Source organism: Chrysoperla carnea, chromosome 4, assembly GCF_905475395.1.
Source record: "Chrysoperla carnea chromosome 4, inChrCarn1.1, whole genome shotgun sequence".
Lineage (NCBI taxonomy): Eukaryota > Metazoa > Arthropoda > Insecta > Neuroptera > Chrysopidae > Chrysoperla > Chrysoperla carnea.
In genome coordinates, this window is record NC_058340.1 from 72,769,233 (window position 1) to 72,781,781 (window position 12,549).

General features: G+C 26.1%; 1 protein-coding gene across 1 annotated transcript in view; it reads left to right on the plus strand.

Annotated features, from left to right (window-relative positions):
• The first annotated feature begins 5,746 nt into the window (after positions 1-5,746).
• The window catches only part of LOC123299062 (tyrosine-protein phosphatase Lar), a 150,633-nt gene continuing 143,830 nt past the window's right edge, over positions 5,747-12,549 (plus strand). The window contains exon 1 of the mRNA XM_044881211.1: positions 5,747-5,881. The gene's annotated coding sequence lies outside the window, so the exon portion shown is untranslated. The remainder of the gene's footprint in view (positions 5,882-12,549) is intronic.

Below are 12,549 nucleotides of genomic sequence, written 5' to 3' on the forward strand. Positions count from 1 at the left end.
GAGGTGTAACTATTATCTATCGTTTCATGTCTACGTTAAAGGGTGGATTTAGAATTTATTTTTTTTGAGGGAAAAACCAGTTTTGAGTGGGAGATATGATATACCTTTTATGTATCAAGCTAATGGAAAATCTCAAATATGTTTATTTCGACTTTTTTCGTATATATTTGAAAGGAAATAATTTCATATTGCATATGTATATTTTTTTTTCCGCGAATACGACCCTAAAATAATATATGGTAGTCTTTTCGATTTTAGGTTTGATTCCGGTTTTATTTTTTTAATAATACAAGGATAGCATTTCCAATAAATATTAGTAGATTCGTTATATTAAAATTTTCTTTTACTAAAATATTTAAAAAAATTGCATTGTTTTACAAATTGTTAGTTTTTGTAGAAAATCGTAAAAATGATTTTTTCTTTTTTAAAAACTCGTATTTAGTTAATAGTTTGGAAAATAGTTTTCGAATTAATAGAAAAAAACCTTTTATGTCAGAATTTTTTAAATAATTGGGCAACGAATGCAGAGTTAAATACGAATGTTCCATGATAAACAGTTTAGACATGCAATGATCGGCAACTGTTTAGAATCAGTCTAAACAGGGGCAATTCGAATCACAAATGATCGAAAAGTAATAAATTTAAATTTTTCTCACTTCTGGAAGCTGGTATAGAAAAGAAAAATCTATTTATTAAAATAACTCAATTATTCCATTACTCCGATAAAAAAAAGTTTCAAATCCGATCTAATGACACTTTTCTATGGTATAACTCTTGACATTTTACTACGTGACGTGTTCCAATTTGCACAGCAAAAACAATACATCTTATTTTTCGAAATAAGCGAGAAATGTTTTTGGACGGATTCAAATAATTGACATAAATACCGAGTCAATTTTCGTGCTACGGAGTAGTATCTCAGCAAATAACAAACATGATAGTTTATAAAACCAAATACTTTAATAATTTGAAGCACTTAATATACCTACAAAACTTTGACGTAATCAAAATAACAAAGAATCAGTAAAATTAATGTACATAACCTGAATGGAATCATGTAATTCATATGCGGTTTATAATACATCTACAGCTATATTCAGAGCTATATATGTACTCCAGAGCTACATTACATAGCTAACTCCTATACTAAAAGTGTTTAACATTCTGAAATAGTTATAGTTCTAATTAATATGCGCAATCGTTAACATTTACTATGATTTTCAATTAAACTCCAAACATACAAGAAAATTTGAATTTATATTTACATATGAGTGTTAACATTTTTTTTTTAAATTACTTCCATGTGCATATCACTGAGGAATAGCAAGTATTATGGTTGGTCATTAAAGATGATAGTTTTATTAAATATTTTGGTAATCTTCCAAAAATTTTCATTGTGTTTCCTGTATCCATTGTTAATTTATGAACAGAAAAGTACTTTTGAACTATTAAAACTTTAATCACAAGAAAAACAAATTTACTGCTTTTGGTAACTATTCTGTTTTATGTGTATACTTTAAGATGTACTGTAATTTCACAATAGACTATAAATTTTTTTTAAAATATAAATTAAAATTAAGATATTTACAAAACTCTTCAGCAGAAGGTGGAGCAACATTATCCAAAATTAATGCGTTCATTCAACATTTGCTATTCACAACATCAATAAATTTCAAGTTTTAATTATTAAATATTAATATAACATGAAAATCCTTCGTCAACTTTTTTTCAATCAATTATTTAATACGTTTGAGTTAGCAATTAGCTAATAACATATGTAAAAGTCAGATTTTTGACAGATGACCAATTAACCTTAATTTTCTTTATATAACACCCATAAAACTTATTTTTAGTAGCAGTTTTTTGAAATACTACACATTATACAGATTTCAGATTTAAAAGATTTGCTTAACATCAAGGTTCCGAATAATTCGATTTTGCTACATTAATATTTGGGTGAAGTTGCTTTACTTAAACAGACCTCATACCAAAGTTTTTTTGTGACTATTTTATGCAAATTTCTAACTGACATGACGTAGGAAATTTTACTTATTAGATGATTTGCTATACCTTTGAAGGGCATAAAGACAGCAAAAAAATACTTTCCATGTCGAAAACGGCTCCCAATCATGATTTCAATGCTTATTTTGTCTTCATCTTTATTTTGCTTGACTAAAGTTCCCTTTTAATTTTTCCTTTGAAGGTTTTTTTTTATCTTCAGTATCGGAAAGCAAATGTTGAAACTTGTCTACTACAACCAATAATTTGTAAAAACTTGAGTTGAATCAATAAGGTTTTTGGTAAAATTAAAATAAAAATCTCTGCAAAAGCTAGAATTTTGTGGTTAAATTTTTTCTTTTACAAATTTTGTATTTTAATTATTATCTGAACAATATTATGTATTTATTTCTAAACAATTTTGTGAATAATTTAACATTTAATAAAACTTGAATTTTTATTAAAAACTCTTAGTATTAAGCCAAGTTCACACAAGTTTCGTTTTAAGTCCATGTTTTTTCGGCCACATGTTTGTTATCATTACTAATGTAAAATTTTTGAGTTGAAATTTCCGTCGAAATTGACGTCCATGTCACGGGCACTATTAAATATCACATACTTCAAAAACGCACATTGAAAAAAAACAACCGCTTTTCTCATTTTTGTTGCTGTATGTACATATAAAAGCCATGCCCAAATAATATTTTTAATTTAATAAAAAATATTTTTAATTTTGTTTAAAATTTTTTGTTAAAATCAATTAATTTTTTTAAATTTGAATGTAATTGAACTTTTATTTTGTTTGGATTCATTTATTAATTAATTTATGAATAGATACAATTATCAATATTATTACACCTGTATTTAGTTCTATTTTTTTCAATGTTTTTTGTTTTTATTTTTTTTCAAAAAATATAGCACAGTAATGCCAAACCTTGTAAAAATTGTCTGTATTTTATTCCACCGGGTGTTGCATAGAAAGCATAGAAACTTTAATAAAAAATTAATATATATATTCATAGAAATTTTTATTTAAAAGTCTGTGTCAAATTTTTTCTCACAGTTTCTCCAATCTTGAGACAAGTCGTAAATTTTTGTTTTCGAAATGTTTTGGAAACTAAGAATTTTTTCGTTTTTTTTAGAGCAAAATAATCTTAAAATAAGTTTCAAATAGAAGTTTAAAATCAAAATAAATTTGTATAACTAGAGCTGTTCAGAACTCTATACATACAAGTCAATATTTTCCATTCACTAAAACTAAAACAATTGAAAAACGTATAATTTTTTATGACCAAAACGCTAGCAAGTTGGTAACAATTGTTTCAAAATAGTAACGATTGTTTAATTTGTAATTTTAAATGTTTTTTATATGTTCTAACGGAAACTTTTGCAAAGCACTATAAAAATTTTTTTTGCAATATTAACAACAGGATTTTTGTTTTTTTATGCTTAGGGTACTAAATAGATTTAAAATGATCCGAAAACTAAAATATAAATATTCAAATTTCGGAAGTTTAATTGTATGGATGTTCATATATTTTTAGGTATTGCATAATATGGTTAACATTGAAAATTTAATACTATTTTCTAACAAAATTTAAATATGTAATTATGTTAATTTACATTTAAAAAATATTATTTATTCAATTTCGTCTCTCATTTTCACAATTCCTAATGCCACAATTAATTATTATTTTTCAATAATTTTAGTTAGACATTTACTACATCATTTACATATAAAAAATTGAAAATTGGTCAAAAAAGTCCTCCTTCAACGCCAAAGTAAGCGCTGGCGATTTGATTGCATGGCTACGCACCCACGAATATTATATTACGTTTAAAGTGATCATTTTTGAAAATCCATCAAGGCCTTGTAGCAAAAAATATATGTCTTAGAAACGAATATACAAACACCCGAGGGACGTTATTTTTTTGTAAAAAACAGATTTACTTTTCTTTGTTTTACCGTGTATGCGATAATAAGTCATTGAAGGCGGCTTTGAAATTTTACTCGATTTGGTAACAAAGTTGATCCTTGAAACTCAATAATTATTTTTGACAAATAACAAGTGCGGGAAACACAATAAGAAAATATTTTTTGGTACTTCAAGCCGGATTTGAACTAGAAGGCTAATTATAGGTTACATATAGTTATTTATAAAACTATATAAATAAATATTCAAACTTATAAATGTCCAATGTTGACTATAATACATTTTCACAAGTAAAATTTCGAAATGGAAAACTATTATTAATGTCATCAGAGAGTGCCAGTTGAGACTCATTCATTAAACATCCGGTAAAATATTATATGGTTAGTCGTTTGTTCGTTTTGTTTGCTCGTTGGTATAGAGTACGATATACTACTACGTTCGTTCGTAGAGATAGATTCGGCGTGTTCGTTTAACGTTCGTTTTCCATTCCGTCTTCGTTTACCATATACCTACGGTACACATATATATAGTACAGTTTAGTTTTAGTAGTAAATGTACAGTTGTACTGTAATAATGTAGAAAACCGTAAAATACTGTATATATTTATATATATATATATTTATGGTTACACATATATTTATACATATATGTATGTACCATAAAACTGTGTATGTTTGAAGAGAAAATTGTTGTCTGTTTTGTGGTGTTTTCTCATGTATCGACAATACAAAAATCACCGTTGTGACAAGTGGAAAATGTAGGGAAAAATTAATCATCATATTGACAAACATGCACCAGAAAAATTGACAGACAAACAAAAATTTATTCACCTCTATCGAAAATGCATCATTACAGGAGGTGAACAAAAACAAAGTGCAAAAAAATGTCAAGTACTGCGTGTACCAGGATTAATAAAACAATGGATTTATGAAACCATAGTTACCAATTCTTCGACAATAAAAATATTTTTGTTAGTGTGTAGAAAATTTTTTCGGTTTTTGTTTTCGAATTCAGTGTGATATGAGATCAAATTTAAATTATTATGTTATCAAAATATAAACGGAATATAATTATTTTCGATCATTATATTAATAATTATATATGGAATCATCGTAAAAAGAAATAATTAACAAACCAGAAAAAACAAGTGGTTATCGATTTTTTGCTCCTATCTTTTATTTCCAAATTAGTGGTCAACGATTTTTAAAGTGATAACCAACTTTCTTGCAACTCTAATTGAGAATGGAATTATCTTTTGAAAAATAAAAAAAGTGGTTACCGATTTTTTACTCCAATAAAAAATTCTACCAATTTTTTACTGTCTTTAAGTAAAACTGATTGAAAAATGGAAAATTAAGTGAACTAAATTTTTACTCCCATGAATATTTTTACTCAAATGCTAATCGAAATTCTGTGATATATATAGTTAAATTAATTTTAAAATAATTATTGTAAATATTAAAATTGTGCACAAAAAAATTCAAAATTAGTGTTTTTATTAAAATTGTGAACCAAAATTTTTTTTTTGGTGAAGTGAAAAATTTATTTATTTATTCATCAAATTTTATATAAAAAAAATTTATTGGGTTTGTTATTGAAAAAGTGTTTTTAATTATCGATGTATATTTTTCTCCTTACAGGGTGGATTGTGATTGAAGCGCATTGAAACAAAATAGTGTCTTTTTGATTTTGGTAAAATTTCTACAAAGGTGTTGAGATCCATCGTATTATAGCTGAAAGCTATTTTTGTTTATTCTTGTATATAAAAAATTGTAATTTATTTTTTTCTACAAGAATGAAGTGCTTACAAAGTTATCAAAGTATACAAATAACATCAAGCACTTCATCGTCTCAATCAATTCTCAACACTTATTTACCAATATCATGTTTACACATATTTGTTGCACTTCTCACATTCGTCATTCTAATACCGGCATCTTATACTTCTGGTGAGTTTAAATCAATTTTTTCTATACCATTTTTTTAAAGTTTCACTTTAAACCAAGTTTGGACTATATTTATTTTTCCTATATTAAATATCCCTGCATGTCAGTAAAATTTCAATCCTTTTAAAGTACCAGCATCAATCAGCAATTTAAATGCTGGATGCACAACGACAATTGAAAAAATCATTTCCTACCTAGGTGAAATTTATAATTAGAAATACTTTTATTTGATTTTAATTTAAATTGGAAATTAAATAGTTTTTTAAATTAAGGATGTATGAGCGACTCAAGTAATTTCAGCTAAACAAATTTAAAAAAAATATGTTGTCAATTTGGATAGAGAATTATGTTAAAACTTGACGATATAAGACGATAAGTAAGAAAGAGAAATTGAAAATTTTCTTTAATTAATCAGCTTTCGATATTCCGAAAACCAAAGCATGTATCGAAAAAACTTATTCCCATTTTTCGTTTACATGCATGAAGTTACAACAAAATTCATCACCAAAATTTAAAATTTGCTCCAACATTTCTTATATGGATGATACACTTGATTTTTTCCTTACTAAGTCAATATTTTTACTTTCTATTAAAAAGTTTTTTATTTGTATTATTTTTTCATTCGTTTTAAGTAAAAATTATCAAAAACTTTCAAAATATGTCATTTTTTGAGATTTCTCTATAATAACAATGCTTTTTTTTAATCGATTTTCAGTGATTTCTTTCTTAAAAACTTGCATGGATACCTAAGATTAAATTTTAACCACATATGTTAGTAAAAGTATACCTATACAAAATTTCTAGCCTTTAAATCAAACATTGTTATCATGCTCATACATCCTTTGAAGTTAATTTATTAAAAAATTTCCATTTTTCCAAAGTTTTCAATTTAAAGGCATGGGTGTGAATCAGTTTGGTTTTGTTAATGGTGTCTAAGAGATTTCTGTCAAAAATATTCTGTAGTCTAAACTTGGTCTAAAGTTTATATTCTTGATTTATTTATCGGTTTAATAGGAAGCTTTTATAAGCTCTTATATCTTTCGAAATTCATCTAGTGTGTTTTTATAAAACCGAATATTTTTAGGTTATTAAATTTCACTGTCTTTTATAAGAAATTATATTGAAATCAAGTTTTATTTCTGCAGATATTCTGAATATTGTACTTGATAAAATTTACGTTATATACAAAATATTGTTTAGTTTCTATTTACCTGAAGATTTTTTGGAAGACATTGATTTGCCTTTTTTTCAACGAAATTAAATTTATAAAAATTTTCAGTTTAGGGTTGATCGAAAAATAAACTGCAATCTTACAGTGCATTTAAAATTTGTTTAAAAAGGAAATTAAAAGTTGAGTTTGACATTAATAATGTATCAAAAATTTAGGATTTTTATCTATACATTGCTTAAGTGTCCTTAATTTACTAGAATTTCCCAAATAATTAATTTATTCTATTTTCTTTGTTATTTCTTGACGAAATTTCTTCCAAAAGGAATAGTTTTTTCTAAAATATGTTCTTTGACTTTTCTTCCATTTTTCTCGAGTATCAAATGAATGAATATGTAGCAAATGAATAATAATTAGTACATTTTCTGCTGGTATTGTCTTAAAAAATTCGATAAGAATTAATCCTTGATAAAAGTATCGGAAAGACAGTTTTTATTTGGGTTTATATTTTTTATTTTTATTTATTTATATATCTTGAGAATTCACTCTAATTCTCAATTAAAACCAAAACAGATAACCTAAATATGTTTGGAATCGAAACACAAGAGACATCACAACATTTTAAGTATAAAAATAGAACATTTTTATATCAACGAAAAATAACATTTTTCCTGTTTTTTATTTTTTTGGTTGTTATTTATTTATTTATTTATTTAGTGGAAAAACTAGTTGAAAAATCTAGAGTTACAATTATTATGATATGAGCTATTTCTTATCAATTACTGTAAAAATGAAATCATACGTAAAAATTAATCTGATAATCATTTTCGTCGAATTTCGCATGATTAATTTTGTTAAATATTCTTTTGGGGCTTCAACTAAATAAAAAACCCCAAACCTCAAATAAATTCGCGATTTGGATAAAAGATCATTTTAGCAGATTCACGACAAGCATTAGTTTGTAGTTGAGACATTATTTTCAATGAAATCATAAACTGACGAAGAATCGTATAAGATTTGAGAAGGGCTTTAGCTAGAAATAACGCACAGGATATTCAAGCAAATTATGTTCTTGATTTTATTTAAAAAAAAATAAAATAAACTTCAATATACACAGAGTTTAAGAGAGTCACAAAAGTGTGACAATCATCGATCATTGATGGGTGTTAGTCTTAGTATTATATATAAAAATACACTTTTATATTCCATCTTAATAGATGATCAATTTCACACCAGAGACGTTAGAGGGGGGAGTCAAGGAATGGGAGGTTCTGTGTATACATAGATCTAGGATCAGGCATAGTTAATTTCTCATTTTTCATTTAATTATATTCTCATATATTGCTAATTAAATTCCGATTCTAAGGTCCAAAAAAATTATTTCCTATTGCTTTCTGCACTTATTATTTCCCTCTATGAAAGTTTTATGGGCGGGAACTCACTTGGTAGGTGGACTTTTTAATTTCAAGGCAAATTTAAATAAATTTGAGAAATATTCAATGGCGGCTTAATTGAAATAATAAAAAAATTGAAGATAATCTTTAAAAGTCATTTTGATCGATGTTCGTTGAGATTCGTTGCTCAATAACTTTAAAAAAGTAATTTTCTAAGTGTACGACAAACTTCCTGTTTTGTAGAATGTCGGAAAAAGTGTTTTCTTACTCAAAAAGATTCGTAGTTGGTTTTAACCATTAAAAATTTCATAAAGTTCCTCATAGACCAGAGATCTTTCTTGAAAGAAAATTTTTACAAGGTATAGAACTTGTTCGCTGTTAAATTTCTCTCCGTTCTGAAGTTACTATCAAATACTACGCCTAGTTCTAGTCCTATATGTTTGTGTTTTGTTGGTATCTCTGAAAGTGATGTGGAGAAAAATCGAATAATTCAAAAAAGAAAACATTGATTACGATATTATACTCTGATTACACGACTTTGATCAAGAATAAAAAAAAACACCTCTCGCTTGCTATACATAATATAATGGGAAAATACACTTTTATGTATATTTACAAAAGATAAACTTTAATTTTCCATATAAACCACCGTTATTGGATGGTTATATGAAGAGAAAGGGGTATGAGATGATGGAAAATTGAAGGGTATTACTGTCTATGTTGGTGGTGTTATTTAAAGGGTTCCATACCTCAAAAGTTATTCAATGAAATCAGTCTGTTTCTGTAAGTTTTGTTTAAGCATCAAGTAATCGTAGCGCAGAATTCATATGTAATGTAAAAGGAACACATCTGCAAACACACTACGTGCAAAAAAATCACGGTTATTCAGCTTGTAGGTATTTATTTTTTACCATATCTTCAGAATCACTTCGAATTAAAAGTTTTTTTATGTAGATTTAGGCAATAGATATAAGTGGGTCAAAATTATCCCCATAAACCAAGTTATATGGCATTTGGAAACAAAAATTTTTTGTGATTTTATTAAAGATACCCCTTAACAAAATTTTAAAAAATCAAGAAATTTTTTTTGCAACGATTTGGATAAAACATCAAAATCTCTTCTACGATATTGTCTTAAATCGTATTCGAGAGGTGATTTTTCCGAGTAATTTCTATAGTCAATATTTCAGAAACTTGTCGTCTAGTCACAAGATCAATTAGATTTAGTATCATTAAGGATAATTAGAATCCAAAACAAAAAAATCCAACTTATTTGACGATTCAATGATTATTTTTCAAAATATACTCATCGTGAGGTAAGCACGATTTCTAAATTTTCTACGTCAAAATGACCCTATATACCAGGGTTTATGAAATTCTGAAAATAATTTTTTCGATTTGGATAGAAATAGTTTTAAAAAGTCATTTTGACCACAATTATACAATAATTGTACCGGTTTGAGGATGGAACATTTTCTAAGAAATCGATTTAAATGGTATCCAAGCGGTGAGATCCAAGAAAAGGTTTTTCAATCGGTAACTCAAAAATTTTTTTATTAAATCACAAAATTAATCATGTGGAATCCTCAAGATTCCTGAAAAACAAAAAACTCGCAACGAAAGCTCTAACGATAAATCTGAATAAATGAAATGGTAAACATTTTTTACCAACAAATTCTATATTTCAAGGACGGTCAACAGATGGAATCCTCTAAAATCAGTCGAATTCATACTTAACTGTATTTTTGATGAAGAGGAAACATTAGGTTTCAATATGTTTATTTAGATAATAAAATTGTTGAAAAAAAGGAAATTACTTCATTTAAAATAAACTTCATATGTGTGCATGTTTGAATGTTTGTTTCGTGTATACACATTTGAATTTAAAGCCCTTTTTTTATATTTTGTTTTATTCAACAACCATAGGGCTAATGTAATTCAAATATCCTTTTTATTTAAGTGCTTTTTTACCTTCATTCATGTCCCATGTTTTTAATGTGCTTAAAGTCGTTTTTCGGTTTACAAAGATACACCTAAATATTTTTGTGGTATTGAATAATGTGCATTGATTTTGCAGTTTATAAATGTTTTTTTTTTTATCTTTTAATTAATTGGTACAGTAAAAACTCATTAGGTTTATTTTTTATGACTAAAGAAGGAATATCAAATTGTAAGTGATTAATTCCGACAAAAATAGAGCTGCAAATTATCCGCAGGAAGATTACTTAAAAGTGTCTATACGGGTGCTGTTTCAATCCTGCTTAATTCATCCGGAAATTTTATTTCTAGCTTCAGTGGCTATTTAATAATATTATCAAAAGTCACAGGGAGGGAGTTAAGAGTTTAGAAAAAATTTTTCTAAATAATAAACTCTATCGAACATGAAAAATGCAATAAGGTCATTATATAAATTATTTTGTCTAAAAATGCTTTCTTTTAGAATATTTTCAATATTCATTTATAAAAAAACATTTTGTTTTTATATTTCGATTTAAACTGTTCTTCAAGCAAAAAATTGTATATTTCTTTAAAGAAAAATGTTTCCATAAAAATTGTTTAATGTCTTTATATTCGCACCGTGCGTGAGTTTTATTGGTGGCGATTCGATGGTAACGATACACTACTTTAATAAAAGAAGTGTATGCATGCATATATAATTGTATGGATTGCATTTATGACTTATTACTTTGAAAATTTAATATTATTGTCTCACAAATTTAAATAAATAATTATGATAATTAACATTTGAAAAAATATTTGTGCAATTTGATTTCTTATTTTCATAATTTTTAATGCATTAAGTTTAATTAATTAGTGTATTTCAATAATTTTAATTTGAGTTTTTCTATAACATTAACATGTAAAGGATTGCAAATTAGTCATAACAGCCTCTTTTATCGCCAAAATTTTTCACTGGAAGCGCTGGCATCGATTTTATTGTCCCTACCATGACTACGCACACAAGGAATACAGAACAATTTATTTGAATAATAATTATTCATTTTATGAAAACAGTTAGTAACTGATTAAAAATTTGCTGTATAACAACGTGTTTTTTTGACAGTTTTTAGTTTACAGGCCACAAAAAAAAAAAAAAAACATTTTTTAAAAGTTATCAATGCTCACCTTTTTACAACCTTACGTAAAAGCTGTACAATATCCGTTCAACCAAAGAGTAGGATTTCCTTAATAGCAATTGAAACCTTTAAAAGGCTTCCATATTATTTTCTAGCATGCATTTTATTTATAAACTATACAAAATAGTATATTTTTATTCATAAAATGTGTTTAAAATCTCAGTGAATATAGTTAAAATTATGATATTGTTAAATTTTTCCATTAACGTTCATAAATCGCCCTCATTGAACTGCTGCGCAACGCCATACCGGGGGCTGGCTGTGTGTATCTTTATAAACGTATCATTTACTTAACCTAATTAAAATTTCAAAAATATACAATAAAAATATATATGCATAGTTTGTAATATAGAATTTTATAATATAAATATATTTTATCAATACAGGGTTATTCATTTAAAATGAAATCCTTTGTAACATTAATCTCTTTATGACTCTTTAAACGTTGTAAAATTATTCTTTAGCAGTTCCCAGCTACAAATTCTACACTGTTAGGGGGATTCCTAAGCAATTTTTTGTGGGAACGTACTTAATATTCAACAATTTTAATTGCATGGCAACTGGCATACTCCTACAAGAAAGTTAGCAAGTATGAACAGTTTCGTAGAGAATTAGACATGAAATTGGAAATTGACAACAACCATATCGATTGTCATGCTTTCTGAAATGATATTTATCAATATTCTTGAGATCATTTGATACAGTATATAGTATTATCAGCTGGTGTTGTATTTTTCTCCTTAAATTGAATCACTCTGTACATTAATGTAAAATATTATATTCTATATACAGAGTAAAGTATATTTATTTTCATAAACGTATAGTAACTTTTTCTAAAAATATATAAAATATTTTTACTTCATTTTTTTAATATTTTTTTATTTTTTTTGTACGATTAAAAGTGAAACAATATGTATAAATTGTTACACATTTAATATTTAAAATATACACTTCTTTTTTATATTATATACA